We start from the raw sequence: 24,769 nt of genomic DNA, 5'->3' as shown, positions 1-24,769 counted from the left end.
CATGAAATCGGTCCAAAAACGGAAGGCAAAAAGCGAAAGCACCCACGACATTTACACAAATATTTAAGGAAAGGCCCACGGCCCGAATTCATTACACCCTAAAAACCCCTAGTGGGTGGGTGGACCTGCTATTTAACAAGTTTTACAAAGTGTCTCGTGCATCTCCAGCGCCGCGTCGTGATGTCGACGGCTCTCCCCTGGCGGACTCCAGGTCCAGCGAGGCGCCGGTGTCTTCCTCAGCACCCGCATCGTGGTAGACGCCCATCTCCTCTGAGCTCCCCTCCGGATCGTGGAGGAGCAAGCCGTAGTCTTCGCCATCCACGGCCCTGCCGTCTTCTGTTCTCTCTGGATGGAACTCGTCGTGGAAGGCGAACTCGGCGATGTAACTGGCCCGGGAGGCGATCCGGCCGGCTTGCTCATGCAAGTGCTGCTCTGAACCGGCCCGCTGGCCCATCAACACGTCCAGCTGCAGGTCCAGATGCCAGGACAATGCGAACCAGAGCGCCATCTCAGCACCGGCACGAGCGGCGGAGACGTGCCACTCGCCAAGCCGGTCCAGCCCCATCTCCAACCAATGCGCCAGGCACGAGAAGCTGCTCGGTTCGATGGAGCCCGGCCATTGGGCTGCCGTCATCGCGGTGCCGGGCTGGGACAACCGCCCCAACTGCACTCCCAGGGCATGTAGGCGGGCCTCAGCGGTGGCGACGATCTCCGAGAAGGTCCAGGTCACCCGTGGATCCGTCCCGGACCCAACGATGCCGGTCGGGTCGCGCTGATGGTGGACGGCTTCCTCCGCCAGCCGCTGCGTCTCTGGGAAGGCCCTTGCCGCAAAGAAATAAGCAAGTTAGAAGAAGAACAACAAGGAAGAAAGGCTGGATCCCGACCCAGTGAACGACAAGAAAAATCACTTACTGGAGAAGGACTCTTCCAGGTGCTGTGGTTCAAGCAACGTACCACGCCGCTCCCGTTTGATGGCGTGATCGCGCTCCTTGAGCGCCTTCTCCAGATCGGCCGCCTTGGCAAGGGCCGCCTTCAGCTCGGCGTCCTTGTCTTCGGCCGCCTTCTCGGCCGCCTCACAGCGATGGGCCTTGTCCTGACGGGCCCCCTCAGTCGTGGTGACCTGCTCCCGCAAGCGATCCACCTCGGCCTGGATTCGGCCCTTGTCGTCGGCCAGCTGGCCGCGCTGCTGGTCCGCCTCCACCAGGGCCTACTACGCCTCTACCACTGTAACACCCATGATGTGGCTATATCTTCCACGTGTCGGAGCACGACTTAGAGGCATAACCGCATTGTAGGCATGTTGCAAGAGGGGTAATCTTTACACATCCCATGTACTGAATATGAAAGGGGTACAGAGTTGTTACAATCGCCACTTCACACAATACATGAATATAGCATTACAACAACCAGAATACAATCAAGGTCCGGCTACGGAACCAAAATAAACACAACCCCAAATGCGATAGATCCCCGATCGCCCCGACTGGGCTCCACTATTGATCAACTGAAACGAAACAACACAACGAACACGATCTTCATTGAGCTCCCAATTGAGTTGGGTTGCGACACCTGCACTGGTATCATTGGCACCTGCAACTGTTTGGAAGTATATGTGAGCCACGAGGACTCAGCAATCTCACACCCGCGAGATCAAGACTATTTAAGCTTATGGGTAGGGAAAACGTATGAGGTGGAGTTGCAGCAAGCACTCGCATATATGGTGGCTAACATACGCAAATGAGAGCAAGGAGAGAAGGAAAAGCACGGCCTTGAACTAGAAGTGATCAAGAAGTGATCCTGAAACTACTTACGTTCAAGCAAAACTCCAACACCGTGTTCACTTCTGGGACTCCGCTGGAAAGAGACCATCACGGCTACACACGCGGTTGATGCATATTAATTAAGTTAAGTGTCAAGTTCGCTACAACCGGACATTAACAAATTCCCATCTGCCCATAACCGCGGGAACGACTTTTGAAAGTTCAAAACTTTGCAGGGGTGTCCCAACTTAGCCCATCACAAGCTCACATGGTCAACAAAGGATATTCCTTCTCCCAGGAAGACCCGATCAGACTCGGAATCCCAGTTACAAGACATTTCGACAATGGTAAAACAAGACCAGCAAAGCCACCCAGATGTGCTGACAAATCCCGATAGGAGCTGCACATATCTAGTTCTCAGGGCACACCAGATGAGCAAGACGTCGGGTTGGCATAAACCCTGGTTGCCCAGGGGGCGCCGGACATCGCTCAGGCTGGACCAACACTTAGAGAAGCACTGGCCCGGGGGGTTAAAATAAAGATGACCCTTAATTCTGTAGAACCCAAGGGGAAAAAGGCTAGGTGGAAAATGGTAAAACCAAGGTTGGGCCTTGCTGGAGGAGTTTTATTCAAGGCGAACTGTCAAGGGGTTCCCATTATAACCCAACCGCGAAAGGAACGCAAAGTCAAGGAACATAACACCTGTATGACGGAAACTAGGGAGGCAAGAGTGGAATAAAACACCAGGCATAAGGCCGAGCCTTCCACCCTTTACCAAGTATATAGATGCATTAATTAAAATAAGAGATATTGTGATATCCCAACAATAATCATGTTCCAACAAGGAACAAACTCCATCTTCACCTACAACTAGCAACGCTATAAGAGGGGGCTGAGCAAAGCGGTAACACAGCCAAACAACGGTTTGCTAGGACAAGGTGGGTTAGAGGCTTGACATGGCAATATGGGAGGCATGATATAGCAAGTGGTAGGTATCGCAGCATAGGCATAGCAATAGAGCGAGCAACTAGCAAGCAAAGATAGAAGTGATTTCGAGGGTATGGTCATCTTGCCTGAGATCCCGCAAGGAAGAAGAACGAGTCCATGAAGAAGACAAACGGACAAAGTCGAACGAATCCTCACAAACGCAACGTTATCGGAACCAACCCGAAGAATCAACACCGGATATAAGCAAACAACATAGTAAACAACCATCACATAACCAAGGCATGATGCACAACCAAGTATGATGCATGTCCAGTTTAATGAAGCATGGCATGGCAAAGTGCAACAAATAACACTACAAATTAAGTGGAGCTCAATATGCAATGGAGCTGCATATTGAAGAAAACACAACATGACTTATTTAGTTCTCTCCCGTTTATGTACCCAACAATATTAAATGTTGATTAACATGGCAAGAGGTGAAGCAAATGAAAACTACCTATCTAGGCAAGTTTAAATGTGGCCGGAACAACAAACAACAAGTCCGGAAACTCCTCATGTGCAAATTAAGAATTTGGTACTGTTCTGCACTAAACCATATTTTATAGTTGTTAAACATGCAAAATAAAGCCACCAAGTTAAACTAGGCATTTTTCTACCCCATTTACATATAAAGTTTATTAAATTTGGAGCTACGGTTATTTAGTTATGAATTAAAGCATTTTAGCGTGGCATTTGAGAAAATTTAATCAAACAACATTTTAAACATAGATGAAAGTGGCATATAATGAAACTAGATGAAAAACTAAGCATTTTTCATATATAATGTTTTTACAAAAGATGCACTGTTGGTGAGCTATGATATGCATGGAGCTTAGGGTTTTTCTGCAAAACTGTAATCTCTGGAATAATAGACAAATCACAGACGCTAGAAAAAAACATATGCGGGCCGAATTGGCTGGCCCAACAGGTGAAAAAAAAGAGGAGGGGGCGCTTGGGGGCTGCTCACCCTGGGCCTGGCCCAGTCGGTGGGAGGCAAGGCTAGCAGGCCTCCTGGACTGGCTGGATCGACGAGGAGGTGGAAGGGGGCCCAGTCAACGGCGAAGCGGGACTTGTCCCTGGGTCGTCCTCCTCGCTCAAGGGCAAAGCAGAGGAGCGGCACGGCGAGGGATGCGGGCACAGGGAGGTGCGGCTCCGGTGAGCGGGGCCGGAGACGGGGCCGTGGAGCGGCGCGGATCCGGGCGCTAGATGGCATCCCAGGTAGGATCCGAGGCGAGGCAGGGGAAGACGGCGGCGACTGCTGCTTGCGAACATGGTGCCCATGGCTGACGAGAAAAGCTCCTGTGAGAGAGAGAGAGCTGGAGAAGGAAGGACGGGGAGGAGGCGCTGTTCTGGTGCTCGGACTGGTCGAGGACGAGTCCTGAGGGCGGCGTCCATGCATCGGGGCGGCGTGCTCCTCGTTCCCTGCAGCGACGGAGCTTGTGGACTTGCGTTCATGGGCGGTCCAGGGGTACCTGAGAGAGAGGAGGAGGAACGGCATGAGAGAGAGGGAGACCGAGGAGGAAAGGGAATAAAAGGAGCAGGGGAGGCAGGTGCGCTCAGGTGCAGCAGATCGAGCAGCTCGATCGGGAGGCGCGCTGGCTTCAGGTGAAGCTCTGGTTGGTGGGATAGGATCGGTAGGAGGAGGGGCTCGCTGGTTGGGTGGATCGGGGTGGATCCCGATGGGGATTTGGGAGATGAGTGCGGCGGCGGCAGCAGGGACAAGTCCCTAGATTTTAGGGTTTGCCTAAAATAGGCTATTGGTTGATCTATAAATAGCAAAAGGTTTAAGTTTAGGGGCATTTGGACCCTCCGATCTTAATCGGACGGTCTCGGATAAATAGGCTAGGGAGATCAAATAAGAAAACAGAGATGTTTTGTAGATGTTCGGGGATGATCCGGACACAACGGTAGCGACAGTCCGAGTCGGGTTCGGGTGAGCCTCGGACACGCGCGAGGGGTCGATGCACTGTGCAAAGAGGGGTAGGCTGGCCTGGCGGTCGGTAGTGAAATGTGTAGAGAGGCTTGGGCTGAGAGGAGAGGAAAGAAGGCAGCCCAGCAACCGTTTCCGGAGACCGAAAACGTCCGACGTTTGACCGGCTATACTGCTGCTATAGTTAAACGTTGGGGCGTCAGACGGACTCCGAATGCGATGAAACTTGGCAGGCGGCCTACCTACACTATAATAAGACCGCCCGCCAACTCTCATCCCATTCTAAGAACATTTTCCGGCCACTTATAAAATAATATTTCGGACGTGTCGCGGGCGCGTGCAAGTGTGTCTGGGCTCAGAACGGACAACGCAAAGAACTGGGGGAACACGGACGGATGCAAGTTTTGAAAACATGATGATGCAATGCATATGATGCAATGACAAGATGCAACACGCAAGCAAATGACATGGCAACGACGGCGAACAACTGGGAGACACCTCGCGCATCGATCTCGGGCCGTCACAACACTCCACCACTACGAGAGGATCTCGTCCCAAGATCTAGGATGGCAATGGAGGGGAAACAAAAGAGGAAGAGAAGAGGTAAAACTAATTTGCTTCTTTGACAAACGAGTGAAACCAAAGAACCTTGAGAGGTTGAGCAACTTCGAGAAAAGAATACAATGAAGGTGAACAAAGTCGAAAACACTCTGTTAGAAAAGAGGAACAAGGAACATTACTAGAACCTTGTACGTTGAAAGACATAATAGAAGGGGTACAATAGACAAGAAGTACAAGCAAGCACTCTGGTAGAAACGAGATGTACAAGGAACGATAAGGATCAACAACGACAACACTCCGGTTGGAAATGGAAGGCAATAATATGAACTTGGCAAAATGAAAGCACTTGGATGAGACTCCGGTCAGAAGAGGAATGATAGCCACAACACTCCGGTTAAAACAAGATAGAGAATGAATAAGAATGATAAAATTTGGACAGGACTCCGACTGAAAATGGAAGGGATAGAACATGATTTTGACAAGATGAGAGGATACTTGATGAAAATGAACAACACACTGCCTCCGGAACTATTGAAAGAATGGCACAAGGGGTAAGAACGAATTCAGACAGCACTCCGGTTGAGAAGGGAGGTAAAACTTGATAAGATGAGAGAGCTCGAATGAAAACACGACACTCCGGTTAAATAGATAAGCATGAAAATAACACGATCCTCACAACTTGAGGTGATGAGAGAAGAGAGCAACATCACAATGCCTCTGGAAGAAAAGAAAGAATGGAATGGAATGAATGGAGGGAAGCAAGATCTTGAGAGAGCACACTTACAACAAAAGCTAGAACGGAGTTGTTGGAATATCAACAACGAAAGGAAAAGCTTGTTGTGGGCTCATGGAAAACATCTCGAAATTATGAGGTGAAATTCTGCCACTATTGGAAACAATAGATTGGATTGATATTAAAAAGGAGACAAGAAGCTATTTCACCGAGAGGATAAATGAAGAACTTGGGTCATTTATAAGCACCATAAATAGCAACAATCCTTGGGGAAAGTTTTAGGTGAAATATAACCCAAGATAAACCCAAAGAAGAGATTGATGGATTGAAAAGATGTCTTGAACGAAGAGAAAATGATGGATTTTAGATATGCCACTCTTGAAAAACTTGTGAATCATGAAACACGAAGGAAAATTACCCAGAATGACATCACACCACCTCAAAAGATAAGGTAAAAAGAATTGCACTCCGGATTGCAAGATGAAGAATACTTAAGCTCCTCTAAAAAGAATCTTGATGAACGCTTCGAGAAGGAATTAAATCCTTTATGAACCATCATGTAGAGCCTCCATGAAGAACTCCGGTAACAAAAGAATGATCAAACGAAAGGAAAGATAAGTTGAGAACACAAGGTGAAGCCTTGTAATGATATAGATGGATCTCCGTGGTGAAATAATTACGAGAGCTTGGAACTCTTGGAAAAGAAAAGATAAAGCATCTCAAACAGAGAATGTGATATGACGAACCACTCCGGAAAATAGGAAATTAGATCAATTGGATGAAACAATAATAAGAATTACGTTATGCATATCCTTCACCAATTAAATTGATGACAAGCAATGGATTGCATACAACTTATTCTCATAGATAGGATTAAGAGAGATATAGCATAAACTTGAGAAGGTCTTCCACGAACCACCGGTAGGATTGAAACAACGAATGAATTGATATGAAAACGAAGGAAGAAGAATCTTGAATAGCCACCGTACGAATTGAAAAGGAAAGTAGTAGAGACACAATTCACCGGGAAGAATTGGAAAATGAAAGAAGATACTTGAGACAATTTAGATACATGAGTACGAATAGATCATGAGCTGACTAGAGAGTACTTGAGCGATGCACCGGTAAGATTTGGAGGATGAGAGTTGAAAGCTAGAATGAATAATCCTGAAATGATGGCCTCCGAAGAATCACACTGAAAAGACTCCTAAATTGCTCCGGAAGGATGAAAAGAATATCTCATAATCGAAAATAATTATCAGAGGATGGCATCAAGCTAGAATCTCGAATCTTTGAGAGAACGGATAAGATTTGGAGGATAAACTCTTCTTCGGTCTTCAAATGTTGAGAATGATGACGAGAACCACCACTGAGAATTGTTTAGACACTCTGGTTGAATCGAAAATGGAGAGGTTGAGCCAACGATGAAAGAATTTAACAGATCTTGGAGAAAGGCATCTGACTGATGATGAATCATTCTTATGTCAAACTTCGAAAAGAATTTGAGAATATCTCCGGAAAAATTAGAAGCGTCAGGTAAGATCCTGGGAAAAGACCTGTGGGTTAGGGCCCACTCAAAAGAAACACCGTTGAACGATTTAGAAGAGAGATTGCGCCGATTGAATTAAATGACTTGAATGGGATAACGTCCTCAAAAGAACTTGAACGAATTGAGAATGGAAACTAGAATCTTCTAAGATATCTTCAGCACTCCGGAACAAATGAATAGCGAGAGGTGAACAATTAAGAGGTGCACCGGCATGAGAAAGCATTTGAAACGAGGAAAATATATGATCAACAAAGCTTGACTTAAATCCACCGGAGAAGAAAGAGAATGAAGAATGATGAACTAGAAGCTCCGTTAGAATCTTCATGAGAAACACCGGGTAAGAACATTGACAGAAAAGAATGGAGAGACTTCCCATCAATAAAAGGATACTTGATTAAGAACTCCGAGTCCTTTAATAAAAAGGGTTGGGTGGGCGGGAAAACAAAGACAAATTGGGATGGATGAAATGAACAACATTGGGAAGACTTTGAGTTGATCTTGCTGATGTTGACAAAGATCGGATCCACTTGAATAGGAACACGCCGGTTGAAAAGGATTGACATGACAATCTCAATTATCATGAAGGATTGGTATTCACATAGGAGTATGAGAACACCACTTAGGAAAGGTATGGAATCAACATTTAACATTGAAGCAACTCGAATACAACAACTGAAAACAAAACAAAGTATTGGCTTGCAAAATAAGCCGGAACAAACATATGATAGAGATTTCGTCCAAAGTTTTCGTGGTGGGGCCCACACAGGCTCGATCGTACAGCACCATCATGTACAAGGTAGTGCACATGACATACGAAGCGTCCCCGAGTTAGCATAGCCAAGGACTCTTTAAGACACAACGAGACCAATGTAAAACCAACCGTGGATAGGCGGACCACTAGACGTCGAACCCCAATTTCATATCATACATCTGTCGGAAAGATATCCTAGGAGCTACTTGAATTCCCACTTATAAACTCCCGAAACTTTCCGGTTATGCAATCAGGTGTTGGGGACACAGGGGAAGCATAATATCTCACCCAAAACTAGCAAATCCTACATCCAGCTGTATCCATCCTTCAACACATAACCAAGAAACCTTTGGAAATCATTTACCTCAACCTTCGAAAAGCATCCGTTATACGAGTTATGGCAATACTCCCGCCCCAGTACTGGGTGGCGTCGAGGTTATCTCACCAACAACTGCATAAAAGAGATTTTCGATGTTGGTGAAACTCAGGTATTCCAGAACTGCAACGATAAAATTGTGACGACAACACCTCGGAGCTCAACTCCCCGGGACACTGCCACAACCCCTAAATGTAGGAGGCACCAAGAACAATGTTCTCGTCACAAAACCATCGAAACGATTCCAAGATACCCGCGTGATCCTAAAAAAATTCGTGAAATTTGAGGAGAGAAGAGTCAAAACTCTACGTCAAAAGGCCTCACCAGAGCAACGAAGAGACTGAGGAGTAAAAAGAATCCTACTCTCCGATATAATCCTATAAGACTCAAAACATTTTTCTAGACTCAACAACGCCAGCGATTCGATCAAGCAGGGGGCTCCTAAGTCGGGGAAGGCTCTGATTACCAACTTGTAATACCCATGATGCAGCTATATCTTCCACGTGTTGGAGCACGACTTAGAGGCATAACCGCATTGTAGGCATGTCGCAAGAGGGATAATCTTTACACATCCCATGTACTGAATAAGAAAGGGGTACAGAGTTGGCTTACAATCGCCACTTCACACAATACATGAATATAGCATTACAACAACCAGAATACAATCAAGGTCTGGCTACAGAACCAAAATAAAGACAACCCCAAATGTGATAGATCCCCGATTGCCCCGACTGGGCTCCACTACTGATCAACTGAAAGGAAACAACACAACAAACATGATCTTCATCGACCTCCCAACTGAGCTGGGTTGCGACACCTGCACTGGTATCATCGGCACCTGCAACTATTTGGAAGTATCTGTGAGCCACGAGGACTCAGCAATCTCACACTCGCGAGATCAAGACTATTTAAGCTTATAGGTAGGGAAAAGGTATGAGGTGGAGCTGCAGCAAGCACTAGCATATATGGTGGCTAACCTGTTCGCAAAAGAGAGCGAGAAGAGAAGGCAAGGTGGAGCTGCAGCAAGCACTAGCATATATGGTGGCTAACATACACAAATGAGAGCGAGGAGAGAAGGCAAAGCATAGTCGTGAACTAGAAGTGATCCTGAAACTACTTATGTTCAAGCATAACTCCAACACCGTGTTCACTTCCCGGACTCCGCCGGAAAGAGACCATCACGGCTACACACGCGGTTGATGCATTTTAATTAAGTTAAGTTTCAAGTTCTCTACAACCGGACATTAACAAATTCCCATCTGCCCATAACCGCGGGCACGGCTTTCGAAAGTTCAAAACCCTGCAGGGGTGTCCCAACTTAGCCCATCACAAGCTCTCATGGTTAATGAAGGATATTCCTTCTCCTAGGAAGACCCGATCAGACTCGGAATCCCGGTTACAAGACATTTCGACAATGGTAAAACAAGACGAGCAAAGCCACCTAGATGTGCTGACAAATCCCGATCGAAGCTGCACATATCTCATTCTCAGGGCACACCGGATGAGCAAGACATCGGGTTGGCATAAACTCTGGTTGCCCAGGGGGCGCCGGACATCGCTCAGGTTGGACCAACACTTAGAGAAGCACTGGTCCAGGGGGTTAAAATAAAGATGACCCTTGAGTCTGCAGAACCCAAGGGAAAAAAGGCTAGGTGGCAAATGGAAAAACCAAGGTTGGGCCTTGCTGGAGGAGTTTTATTCAAGGTGAACTGTCAAGGGGTTCCCATTATAACCCAACCGCGTAAGGAATGCAAAGTCAAGGAACATAACACCGGTATGACGGAAACTATGGCGGCAAGAGTGGAACAAAACACCAGGCATAAGGCCGAGCCTTCCACCCTTTACCAATTATATAGATGCATTAATTAAAATAAGAGATATTGTGATATCCCAACAATAATCATGTTCCAACAAGGAACAAACTCCATCTTCACCTGCAACTAGCAACGCTATAATAGGGGGCTGAGAAAAGCGGTAACATAGCCAAACAACGATTTGCTAGGACAAGGTGGGTTAGAGGCTTGACATGGCAATATGGGAGGCATGATATAGCAAGTGGTAGGTATCGCAGCATAGGCATAGCAATAGAGCGAGCAACTAGCAAGCAAAGATAGAAGTGATTTCGAGGGTATGGTCATCTTGCCTGAGATCCCGCAAGGAAGAAGAATGAGTCCATGAAGAAGACAAACGGACGAAGTCGAACGAATCCTCACAAATGCAATGCTATCGGAACCAACCCGAAGAAGCAACACCGAAAAGAAGAAAACAACATAGTAAACAACCATCACATAACCAAGGCATGATGCACAACCAAGTATGATGCATGTCCGGTTTAATGAAGCATGGCATGGCAAAGTGCAACAAACAACAATACAAATTAAGTGGAGCTCAATATGCAACGGAGTTGCATATTGAAGAAAACACCACATGACTTATTTATTTCTCTCTCGTTTATGTACCCAACAATATTAAATGTTGATTAATATGGCAAGAGGTGAAGCAAATGAAAACTACCTATCTAGGCAAGTTCAAATGAGGCCCGAACAACAAACAACAAGTCCGGAAACTCCTCATGTGCAAATTAAGAATTTGGTACTGTTCTGCACTAAACCATATTTTAGAGTTGTTAAACATGCAAAATAAAGCCACCATGTTAAACTAGGCATTTTTCTACCCCATTTACATATAACGTTTATTAAATTTGGAGCTACGGTTATTTAGTTATCAATTAAAGCATTTTAGCGTGGCATGTGAGCATATTTAATCAAACAACATTTTAAACATAGATGAAAGTGGCATATAATGAAACTAGATGAAAAACTAAGCATTTTTCATATATAATGTTCTTACAAAAGATGCACGGTTGGTGAGCTATGATATGCATGGATCTTAGGGGTTTTTCTGCAAAATTGTAATCTCTGGAATAATAGACAAATCACAGACGCTAGAAAAAAACATACGCGGGCCGAATTGGCTGGCCCAACAGGTGAAAAAAACAAGAGGAGGAGGCACTTGGGGGCTGCTCACCCTGGGCCTGGCCCAGTCGGTGGGAGGCAAGGCTAGCAGGCCTCCTGGACTGGCTGGATCGACGAGGAGGTGGAAGGGGACGCAGTCAACGGCGAAGCGGGACTTGTCGCTGGGTCGTCCTCCTTGGGCAAGGGTGAAGCAGAGAAGCGGCACGGCGAGGGATGCGGGCACAGGGAGGTGTGGCTCCAGCGAGCGGGGCCGGAGACGGGGCCGCGGAGCGGCGCGGATCCGGGCGCTAGACGGCGTCCCAGGTAGGATCCGAGGCTAGGCAGGGGAAGACGGCGACGACTGCTGCTTGCGAACATGGTGCCCATGGCTGACGAGAAAAGCTCCTGTGAGAGAGAGAGCGATGTGAGAGAGAGAGAGCTGGAGAAGGAAGGATGGGGAGGAGGCGCTGTTCTGGTGCTCGGACTGGTCGAAGACGAGTCCTGAAGGGCGGCGTCCATGCATCGAGGCGGCATGCTCCTCGTTCCCTGCAGCGATGGAGCTTGTGGACTTGCATTCATGGGCGGTCCAGGGGTACCCGAGAGAGAGGAGGAGGAACGGCATGAGAGAGAGGGAGACCGAGGAGGAAAGGGAATAGAAGGAGCAGGGGAGGCATGCGCGCTCGGGTGCAGCAGATCGAGCAGCTCGATTGGGAGGCGCGCTGGCTTCAGGTGAAGCTCTGGTTGGTGGGATAGGATCGAGAGGAGGAGGGGCTCGCTAGTTGGGTGGATCGGGGTGGATCCCGATGGGGATTTGGGAGATGAGTGCGGCGGCGGCGGCAGGGACAAGTCCCTAGATTTTAGGGTTTGCCTAAAATAGGCTATTGGTTGATCTATAAATAGCAAAAGGGCTAAGTTTAGGGGCATTTGGACCCTTCGATCTTAATCGGATGGTCTCAGATAAATAGGCTAGGGAGATCAATTAAGAAAACGGAGATGTTTCGTAGATGTTCGGGGATGATCCGGACACAACGGTAGCGACAGTCCGAGTCGGGTTCGGGTAAGCCTCGGACACGCGCGAGGGGTCGATGAATTGTGCAAAGAGGGGTAGGCTGGCCTGGCGGTCGGTAGTGAAATGTGCAAAGAGGCTTGGGCTGAGAGGAGGGGAAATAAGGCAGCCTGGCAACCGTTTCCGGAGACCGAAAACGTCTGACGTTTAACCGGCTATACAGCCGCTATAGTTAAACGTTGGGGCGTCAGATGGACTCCGAATGTGATGAAACTTGGCAGGCGGCCTACCTACACTATAATAAGACCGCACACCAACTCTCATCCCATTCTGAGAACATTTTCCGGCCACTTATAAAATAATATTTCGGACGTGCCGCGGGTGCGTGCAAGTGTGTCTGGGCTCAGAACGGACAACAGAAAGAACTGGGGGAACCCGGACGGATGCAAGTTTTGAAAACATGATGATGCAATGCATATGATGCAATGACAAGATGCAACACGCAAGCGAATGACATGGAAACGACGGCGAACAACTGGGAGACACCTGGCGCGTTGGTCTCAGGGCGTCACAACCACCTTGGCGGCTTCTGCCTTAAGGTGCTCCACCTTGGCCTCGAGGCGGCTCTTGTGACCCGCCAGCTGCTCATGCAGCTGGTTGGCCTCGTCAAGGGACCGCCGAGCCACGGCCGCCTCCGCCTCCGCCCTCGCCTGCGCCGCCTCGACGCCAAGACGACCGGTGTCGGCAATGAGCCGGTCGTAGTGATGACCAGCCCGGAGCAGACGAGTCCGCCAGGACAGCACCTCGGCTGCAAAAAAGGACTCGGCAGAAGAAAAATGCAAGACTTAAGATTTGGCCCAACTACTACGTAGTTCGCCCGAATCTCGGGGGCTACACCCAGTGGGTGCGCTAGCGCGCCCCCACTAGAGAAGAGCACAATAATACCTGCGGCGACGCGGACCTCCTCCTCCTTGGCGGCAAGCTGCTCTTTGAGCTCTCGGTGCTTGCCCAGGAGACGATTGAAGGCGGCGACCCGAAAAGCGACGAGATGCTGAAAAAAGCAGAAGTCAGAACAAAGCCAACACTCCAAAGATTCGACCCAACTACTACGTAGTTGGCCCGAACCTCGGGGGCTACACCCAGTGGGTGCGCTGGCGCGCCCCCACAATGAGGAAATTGCAAGAAAACTTACCAGAATGTCGCGCTCCAGCTCGCGCCTCCGCTCCACCTCGGCCTCGAACCGTTCCGTCCGGCCTCGCAGGCGGCGGCTGACGGTGTCCATCACCGCCTCCTCCTGGGGTCTGGGGCCCGAAGACAACGGTGCTCCCGCTCTGTGCCGGCTGTGGCACGGTAGCTCGGCGCCCTCCCTGCCGGGGCACCAAGGCAACTCCACGCTGGCCGCTCGCGACGCACCCAGCACCTCCTCCGACGCCCCTCCCGGCGCCAACGATGACCCGGACGCTGGGACACCCTGCATCGTCGTCTCCGGCCCACCTGTCGGGGTGGCCTCCTGCACCGCCGCCTGCGGTGCCTCCTCCAAAACCGGCGGCGCCTCCGACACCGCCGCCCGCAGCGTCTCTGTAACGCCCGTGATGGAGCTATATCTCCTACGTGTCAAAGCACGACTTAGAGGCATAACCGCATTGAAAGCAATGTCGCAAGTAAGGCAATCTTCACAACATCCCATGTAATATAGATAATAAAAGGGGAAGGTACATAGTTGGCTTACACTCGCCACGTCAAACAAAGTACATAAATAGCATTACATCATCCAATCACTCATGGCCCAACTACGGTGCCAAAATAAAAGATCGACCCAACATGCGACACGGTCCCGATCGCCCCAACTGGGCACCACTACTGCTCATCAGGGAAAGACACATAGTAACGGCGTGAGTCCTCGTCGAACTCCCACTTGAGCTCAAGCGCGTCATCTGGAACGGAGTCATCAGGCCCTGCATCTGGTTTGGAAGTGATCTATGAGCCACAGGGACTCAGCAATCTCGCACCCTCCCGATCAAGACTATTTAATCTTATAGGTAAGGCAAGGTAATATGTGGAGCTGCAGTAAGCGACTAGCATATATGGTGGCTAACCTGTTCGCAAAAGAGAGCGAGAAGAGAAGGCAAAGTGCGAACGAAGAACTAGAGAAACATCCTGCGACAAGCATTACTCCAACACCGTATTCACTTCCCGGACCCCGCCGAGAAGAGACCATCACGGTAACTCACACAGTTGATTCATTTTAATTAAATTAGGGTTCAAGTTATCTACAACCGGACATTAACAAATTCCCATCTGCCCATAACCGCGGGCACGGCTTTCGAAAGTTCAAATCCCTGCAGGGGAGTCCCAACTTAGCCCATGACAAGCTCTCACGGTCAACGAAGGATAAACCTTTTCCCGAGACATTCCGATCAGACTCGGTATCCCGGTTCTACAAGACACTTCGTCAAGTTAAAACAAATCCAGCAACACCACCCGAATGTGCCGACAAATCCCGATAGGAGCTGCACATATCTCGTTCTCAGGGCACACTCAGATTGTCTAAACTTCCGGTAGGCCAGCCCAGAGTTGCCCCTGGTGGCCACCGACAGCTGACGAGGTGGACCAACACTCAGAGGAGCACTGGCCCGGGGGGGTTTAAATAAGATGACCCTCGGGCTCCGGAAACCCAAGGGAAAAAGAGGCTAGGTGGCAAATGGTAAAACCAAGGTTGGGCATTGCTGGAGGAGTTTTATTCAAGGCGAACTGTCAAGGGGTTCCCATTATCACTCAACCGCGTAAGGAACGCAAAATCCGGGAACATAACACCGATATGATGGAAAACTAGGGCGGCAAGAGTGGAACAAAACACTAGGCTAAAAGGCCAAGCCTTCCACCCTTTACCAAGTATATAGATGCATTAAGATAACAAGATAATATAATGATATCCCAACAAGAAAATAATGTTCCAACAAGGAACGGTCTCCAATCTTCACCTGCAACTAGCAACGCTATAAGAGGGGCTGAGCAAAGCGGTAACATAGCCAATCAACGGTTTGCTAGGACATGGTGGGTTAGAGGTTTGACATGGCAATTTGGGAGGCATGATAAGCAAGTGGTAGGCATCATAGCATAGGCATAGCAAAAGAGCGAGCATCTAGCAAAGCAAAGATAGAAGTGATTTCGAGGGTATGATCATCTTGCCTACAAAATTGTCAGAGTTGACTGGATCCTCGAAAGCAAACTCAACAGGCTCCTTGTTAGCGAACTCGTCTCCCTGCTCTACCCAAACAAGACAAACAAGCAAAATGGACACAATCAACCACATGCGAAGCTCAAACAACATGATGCAAACATGGTATGCTATGCGGGATGTGATATGTTATGCATATGCAAGATTTGGCAAGGATTGAATGAACCTGGCCTCAACTTGGAAAACCAAGTGTGCCACTGGAAAGGTGAGGTGATTTTGGTTGAAATCGATATAAAGACCACCGAAATCGGAGACACGGTTTGGAAATGGCAAGCGATTCAAATATGGCACCAGTCTGCGATATAAAGCAAGTACCATCTAAATGCTACAAGACAAACATGCTACAGCACCCAAACATGGCAACAAAATACATGGCAGGGATCCATTCATGATGCTTAACAAAATATGAACACTAAGCTACGGCCAATTTAACCATTAACAGGTTCAAACAAGCATGGCAAAAGTGCAATTGTTAAACAGATTTCAGACTTAGTGAAATTAACACTTGTCTGGAATTCCAGATCAGGTAGCACACTTTAGAGCAAGAAAACTATATGCTACAGGAACTTAACATGGCAAAGCAAGGCATGACATGGAGCTACTCAAAGAGCTTAACAAAAGTCCCTTAGTGACCTTGAGCCAAAAGGGGTCAGAAAATACAATTGCAAGCATGTGAACATGGCAAAAACATAAACAGATTACAGACTTAGAGAAATTCCAGGACATGACAAAAACAGATTCAACATGGCATCTTTACAAGCTTGATTAGCTCACTACAAGGCATGTCATGGCATGGAACAAGTTCTAGCATGAAGTATACATGAAAATGAAGCTAACCAGGTGCTTAACCACCTCATAGCAAGATTGCATGAATAAACACCTAGAAGACAAAACAGCAACATGATGGAAAAAGACAGGTCCATGAACTTGCTCAAATGCAGAAACTAAGGCCACCACTAGATTCATTAGATTTTTCTACCCCAAAAACATATATAATATATTGGGGTTGCTGTAGAAAAATCAGCACAAACGCAATAAGATGAATACTGCCTAAAAAGGAAATAGACAGAAAAGGAAAATGCCCAAAAATGGAAACGTCCTGATCTGGACTTACCAGATAAGGAAAAGGCCCGAACTGGAAGGTCCCAAAATGGCAAGCTGCCCAAATGGGTGTAAAACAGGGGGGTGTAGATGACAGGTGGGTCCGTGGGTCCCACTTGTCATGTGAGAGAAGGCTGTGCGAGTGTGCGGCTGGCCGGTGGGCCTGGCGAAAAGTGAGGCTGGCATGTGGGTCCGGCTTGAGGCCCACAAGGAGTGACGTAAGCGAGCAGGAGCAGGGGAAAAAACAGAGGAGGGGTCGGCGGCGACCGAGCATGGCGGGGGCTCGCCGGAGTTGCTCCGATGGCCCTATGGGTCGGCGGAAGGGCGCAACAAGATCGCGGAAGGATCCCGCACCCGCGCTCGGAACGCACGACGCCCAACAGTGACGGAAACGCTGCCGGCGACGAGGTCCAGACCGGGCGGCGATGAACTCGAACACGACGATCCGCGGTGTTAAACTAGCGACAACGCACACGGATCTACCCTACATGACACGGGGACACCGACGGACACGTGCAAAGATGCTAAGGAGGTCGGAGCACACGTCGGAGACGAGTTCTGACGGCGGCGAGATCGGGCGCCCATGGCGGACGCGGTTAGAGCATGCAAACGAGGGGGGAAATGGGGGCAGGGAGCAGCGCGTGCTCACCACAAGCACGGTGGTGCGCTTGGCTTGGCGGAAGGTGGACGAAGACGGCGATGGCGACGGTCGAACACGTTCGGCGGCCGGAAACGAAGACGAGGAAGAAGAGGTTGCTGCAGGGGCTCCGGCTCCACGTAGTCGACGACGGGGACGTAGTCGACGAAGGGGAAGAAGAAGGACACGCTAGTCGGGGTAGAGATCGACGGAGAGCACGCCGGCAACAAGGACGCGCTCCCTGATGCATTCGAGACGGCGATGGCGCGATCGATCTGGTGTCTAAACCAACCAGGAAACGGCGGCGGAGGACGAGGAAAACCCTAGGCGAAGCAGGGGATGAGGAATTGGGGCTTAAAAGGGGCTAGGGTGAGCGGCATGAGCTCACGCGCTCTCGTGCCCGCGGTCCCCATGGCGAAGGCGAGAGGAGAGGGAAAAGGTGGGTGCGGGGAGCAGGGTAGGCGCTGACAGGCGGGGCCAAACTAGCCACGTGGAGAGAGACCAGCGGGGGTGCGGGCACGCGCTGGTGAGAAAAGGCAGAGAGAGGGGGTCCGAGCGGGCTGGCTGGCGCGCTGGGCTCACTGGCGCGGGGCTAACTGGGCCTGACTGGGAGGCTAAGGCCCAGTTGGTGCTGCTGCTCTGCTGCGCTTCTTCTTTACTAATTCCTTCAGGCAGAAAAAAACAAAAGAAAAGCACTGGGGAGAAGGAGAGGAGTTTGAGTAGAATAAAAATATCCTGCTGATCCTGAATTTCTGAAGTATTTAATAAAATTTCTTTGGTAATTTTTAAAGGTAGAAAAATATTCCAAGTTTGAATTATAATTCAAACTTGAAGCATTTTTTGAACCCAACCAAAACCATTCTAAAAGAGGTGAAACTTGGCAAGGGGGTTCAAGGCATGGAGCTAGATTTATAGGGAGAAGATGAACATTTGTGGAGCAGGGTAAGATGACACTTGCAAGCCCAGAAAAGAAAGAGAAGGAGAGGAGGTGATGAGGGGGATAAGATGAAACTAGGATCCCAAAGAACAAGCCTCAAATGCAGAAGCTCACAACATAAAGATGCACATGATGATGCCATGATGCAACAAGAGACATGAAAAGAAAAGAGAAAAAAATGCATGACAAGAAAAAAAACAAAGACAAAACCCAACCATGAATCTCATAACTTAAGGCCGGGAAAAGGCAGGAGTTGGAATACAATTGAGTTAGGTTACATCCGGGGTGTTACAACACTCCACCACTACGAAAGGATCTCGTTCCGAGATCTAGGACTGGAAGAACGCCGGGTACTCAGAACGGAGGTGATCCTCGCGTTCCCAGGTGGCTTCACAGTCGGAATGGTGTGACCACTTGACTTTGAGGAATTTGATTGACTTATTGCGAGTCTTGCATTCAGTCTCTTCAAGAATAGCAACGGGGTGCTCACGATAAGAGAGATCTTCTTGGAGATCAATGTCTTCGAAGTTGATGGTGCGGTCAGGAGTCTTGAAGCACTTGCGGAGCTAAGAGACATGAAACACGTCGTGCACATTTGCAAAGTTTGAAGGAATCTCGAGTTGATAGGCGAGATCGCCTCTCTTGCTGACGATCTTGAAAGGTCCCACGTATCTAGGGGCAAGCTTCCCTTTGATACCACAGCGACGAGTACCTTTCATTGGAGAGACGCGGAGGTAAACATGATCTCCGATCTCGAAAGCCAGATCGCGGTGCTTACTATCATAGTAGCTCTTCTGGCGCGATTGCGCTGCTTTGAGGTTATCACGAATGACTTTGCACATTTCCTCTGCCTCTGTGATCAAGTCATTTCCCAGAAGTTGACGTTCACTGGTTTCAGACCGGTTGAGAGGGGTACGGCACTTCCTGCCATACAGAATTTCGAATGGGGCCTTGCCCGAACTTGCTTGAAAACTATTGTTGTAGGAGAATTCAGCATATGAAAGACAATCTTCCCACTTCATGGCGAAGGATATCACACAAGCCCTGAGCATATCTTCAAGAATCTGATTGACACGCTCGACTTGACCGCTAGTTTGAGGATGGAAAGTTGTGCTGAAGCGGATGTTGGTGCCCATGGCCTTCTGAAAAGAATCCCAAAACTTGGAGGTGAAGATGCTGCCACGGTCTGACGAGATCACCTGTGGAATACCGTGCAGAGAGACAATCCGAGAGGTGTACAGCTCCGCCAATTGAGCTGCAGTGATTGACTCTTGGATAGGCAGAAAGTGAGCCACTTTAGTGAGTTTGTCGATGACAACGAATATAGCATCATTGCCACGCTTGTGTTGGGGAACGCAGTAATTTCAAAAAATTTCCTACGCACACGCAAGATCATGGTGATGCATAGCAACAAGAGGGGAGAGTGTTGTCTACGTACCCACGCAGACCGACTGCGGAAGCGTTGACGCAACGTAGAGGAAGTAGTCGTACGTCTTCCCGATCCGACCGATCCAAGCACCGTTACTCCGGCACCTCTGAGTTCTTAGCACACGTACAGCTCGATGACGATCCCCGGGCTCCGATCCAGCAAAGCGTCGGGGAGGAGTTCCGTCAGCACGACGACGTGGTGACGATCTTGATGTTCTACTATCGCAGGGCTTCGCCTAAGCACCGCTACAATATGATCGAGGTGGAATATGGTGGCAGGGGGCACCGCACACGGCTAAGGAACGATCTCAAGGATCAACTTTGTGTGTCTAGGGGTGTCCCCTGCCTCTGTATATAAAGGAGCCAAGGGGAGGGGGTCGGCCGGCCAAGGAGGGCGCGCCAAGGGAGTCCTACTCCCTCTGGGAGTAGGATTCCCCCCCCCCCCAATCCTAGTTGGAATAGGACTCCTTGAGGGGGGGAAAGAGAGAGAGGGGGGCCGGCCACCTCTCCTAGTCCTAATAGGACTAGGGAAGGGGGGAGGCGCGCGGACACCTTGGGCTGCCCCTTTCTCCTTTCCACTAAAGCCCACTAAGGCCCATATAGCTCCCGGGGGGGTCCGGTAACCTCCCGGTACTCCGGTAAAATCTCAATTTCACCCGGAACACTTCCGATATCCAAACATAGGCTTCCAATATATCAATCTTTATGTATCAACCATTTCGAGACTCCTCGTCATGTCCTTGATCACATCCGGGACTCCGAACTAACTTTGGTACATCAAAATGCATAAACTCATAATAACTGTCATCGTAACGTTAAGCGTGCGGACCCTACGGTTCGAGAACAATGTAGACATGATCGAGACACGTCTCCGGTCAATAACCAATAGCGGGACCTGGATGCCCATATTGGCTCCTACATATTCTACGAAGATCTTTATCGTTCAGACCGCATAACAACATACGTTGTTCCCTTTGTCATCGGTATGTTACTTGCCCGAGATTCGATCATCGGTATCCAATACCTAGTTCAATCTCGTTACCAGCAAGTCTCTTTACTCATTCCTTAATACATCATCTCACAACTAACATATTAGTTGTAATGCTTGCAAGGCTTATGTGATGTGCATTACCGAGAGGGCCCAGAGATACCTCTCCGACAATCGGAGTGACAAATCCTAATCTCGAAATACGCCAACCCAACATCTACCTTTGGAGACACCTGTAGAGCTCCTTTATAATCACCCAGTTACGTTGTGACGTTTGGTAGCACACAAAGCATTCCTCCGGTAAACGGGAGTTGCATAATCTCATAGTCATAGGAACATGTATAAGTCATGAAGAAAGCAATAGCAACATACTAAACGATCAGGTGCTAAGCTAATGAAATGGGTCATGTCAATCAGATCATTCAACTAATGATGTGACCTCGTTAATCAAATAACAACACCTTGTTCATGGTTAGGAAACATAACCATCTTTGATTAACGAGCTAGTCAAGTAGAGGCATACTAGTGACACTAAGTTTGTCTATGTATTCACACATGTATTATGTTTCCGGTTAATACAATTCTAGCATGAATAATAAACATTTATCATGATATAAGGAAATAAATAATAACTTTATTATTGCCTCTAGGGCATATTTCCTTCAGTCCCACTTGCACTAGAGTCAATAATCTAGATTACACAGTAATGATTCTAACACCCATGGAGCCTTGGTGCTGATCATGTTTTGCTCGTGGAAGAGGCTTAGTCAATGGGTCTGCAACATTCAGATCCGTATGTATCTTGCAAATCCCAATGTCTCCCACCTGGACTAGATCCCGGATGGAATTGAAGCGTCTTTTGATGTGCTTGGTCCTCTTGTGAAATCTGGATTCCTTTGCCAAGGCAATTGCACCAGTATTGTCACAAAAGATTTTCATTGGACCCGATGCACTAGGTATGACACCTAGATCGGATATGAACTCCTTCATCCAGACTCCTTCGTTCGCTGCTTCCGAAGCAGCTATGTATTCCGCTTCACATGTAGATCCCGCTACGACGCTTTGTTTAGAACTGCACCAACTGATAGCTCCACCGTTTAATGTAAACACGTATTCGGTTTGCGATTTAGAATCGTCCGGATCAGTGTCAAAGCTTGCATCAACGTAACCTTTTACGGTGAGCTCTTTGTCACCTCCATATACAAGAAACATATCCTTAGTCCTTTTCAGGTATTTCAGGATGTTCTTGACCGCTGTCCAGTGATCCACTCCTGGATTACTTTGGTACCTCCCTGCTAAACTTATAGCAAGGCACACATCAGGTCTGGTACACAGCATTGCATACATGATAGAGCCTATGGTTGAAGCATAGGGAACATCTTTCATTTTCTCTCTATCTTCTGCAGTGGTCGGGCATTGAGTCTTACTCAACTTCACACCTTGTAACACAGGCAAGAACCCTTTCTTTGCTTGATCCATTTTGAACTTATTCGAAACTTTGTCAAGGTATGTGCTTTGTGAAAGTCCAATTAAGCGTCTTGATCTATCTCTATAGATCTTAATGCCTAATATGTAAGCAGCTTCACCGAGGTCTTTCATTGAAAAACTTTTATTCAAGTATCCCTTTATGCTATCCAGAAATTCTATATCATTTCCAATTAGTAATATGTCATCCACATATAATATCAGAAATGCTACAGAGCTCCCACTCACTTTCTTGTAAATACAGGCTTCTCCAAAAGTCTGTATAAAACCAAATGCTTTGATCACACTATCAAAGCGTTTATTCCAACTCCGAGAGGCTTGCACCAGTCCATAAATGGATCGCTGGAGCTTGCACACTTTGTTAGCTCCCTTTGGATCGACAAAACCTTCTGGTTGCATCATATACAACTCTTCTTCCAGAAATCCATTCAGGAATGCAGTTTTGACATCCATCTGCCAAATTTCATAATCATAAAATGCGGCAATTTCTAACATGATTCGGACAGACTTAAGCATCGCTACGGGTGAGAAGGTCTCATCGTAGTCAATCCCTTGAACTTGCCGAAAACCTTTTGCGACAAGTCGAGCTTTGTAGATAGTAACATTACCATCAACGTCAGTCTTCTTCTTGAAGATACATTTATTCTCAATTGCTTGCCGATCATCGGGCAAGTCAACCAAAGTCCATACTTTGTTCTCATACATGGATCCCATCTCAGATTTCATGGCTTCAAGCCACTTTGCGGAATCTGGGCTCACCATCGCTTCTTCATAGTTCGTAGGTTCATCATGATCTAGCAGCATGATTTCTAGAACAGGATTACCGTACCACTCCGATGCGGATCTCGCTCTGGTTGATCTACGAGGTTCAGTAGTATCTTGTCCTGAAGTTTCATGATCATCATCATTAGCTTCCTCACTAATTGGTATAGGTGTCGCAGAAACAGTTTTCTGTGATGTACTACTTTCCAATAAGGGAGCAGGTACAGTTACCTCGTCAAGTTCTACTTTCCTCCCACTCACTTCTTTCGAGAGAAACTCCTTCTCTAGAAAGGATCCATTCTTAGTAACGAATGTCTTGCCTTCGGATCTGTGATAGAAGGTGTACCCAACAGTCTCCTTTGGGTATCCTATGAAGACACATTTCTCCGATTTGGGTTCGAGCTTATCAGGTTGAAGCTTTTTCACATAAGCATCGCAGCCCCAAACTTTAAGAAACGACAACTTTGGTTTCTTGCCAAACCACAGTTCATAAGGCGTCGTCTCAACGGATTTTGATGGTGCCCTATTTAACGTGAATGCGGCCGTCTCTAAAGCATAACCCCAAAACGATAGCGGTAAATCAGTAAGAGACATCATAGATCGCACCATATCTAGTAAAGTACGATTACGACGTTTGGAAACACCATTACGCTGTGGTGTTCCAGGTGGCATGAGTTGCGAAACTATTCCACAATTTTTCAAATGTACACCAAACTCGTAAATCAAATATTCTCCTCCATGATCAGATCGTAGAAACTTTATTTTCTTGTTACGATGATTTTCAACTTCACTCTGAAATTCTTTGAACTTTTCAAATGTTTCAGACTTATGTTTCATTAAGTAGATATACCCATATCTGCTTAAGTCATCTATGAAGGTGAGAAAATAACGATATCCACCACGAGCCTCAATATTCATCGGACCACATACATCTGTATGTATGATTTCCAACAAATCTGTTGCTCTCTCTATAGTACCGGAGAACGGTGTTTTAGTCATCTTGCCCATGAGGCACGGTTCGCAAGTACCAAGTGATTCATAATCAAGTGGTTCCAAAAGTCCATCAGTATGGAGTTTCTTCATGCGCTTTACACCGATATGACCTAAACGGTAGTGCCACAAATAAGTTGCACTATCATTATCAACTCTGCATCTTTTGGCTTCAACATTATGAATATGTGTATTACTACTATCGAGATTCAATAAGAATAGACCACTCTTCAAGGGTGCATGACCATAAAAGATATTACTCATATAAATAGAACAACCATTATTCTCTGATTTAAATGAATAACCGTCTCGCATTAAACAAGATCCAGATATAATGTTCATGCTCAACGCTGGCACCAAATAACAATTATTTAGGTCTAATACTAATCCCGAAGGTAGATGTAGAGGTAGCGTGCCGACCGCGATCACATCGACTTTGGAACCGTTTCCCACGCGCATCATCACCTCGTCCTTCGCCAGTGTTCGCTTAATCCGTAGTCCCTGTTTCGAGTTGCAAATATTAGCAACAGAACCAGTATCAAATACCCAGGTGCTACTGCGAGCTCTAGTAAGGTACACATCAATAACATGTATAT

Source organism: Triticum dicoccoides, chromosome 2A (assembly GCF_002162155.2).
Source record: "Triticum dicoccoides isolate Atlit2015 ecotype Zavitan chromosome 2A, WEW_v2.0, whole genome shotgun sequence".
NCBI classification, from domain to species: Eukaryota; Viridiplantae; Streptophyta; class Magnoliopsida; order Poales; family Poaceae; genus Triticum; species Triticum dicoccoides.
This window is presented reverse-complemented; position numbering follows the sequence as displayed.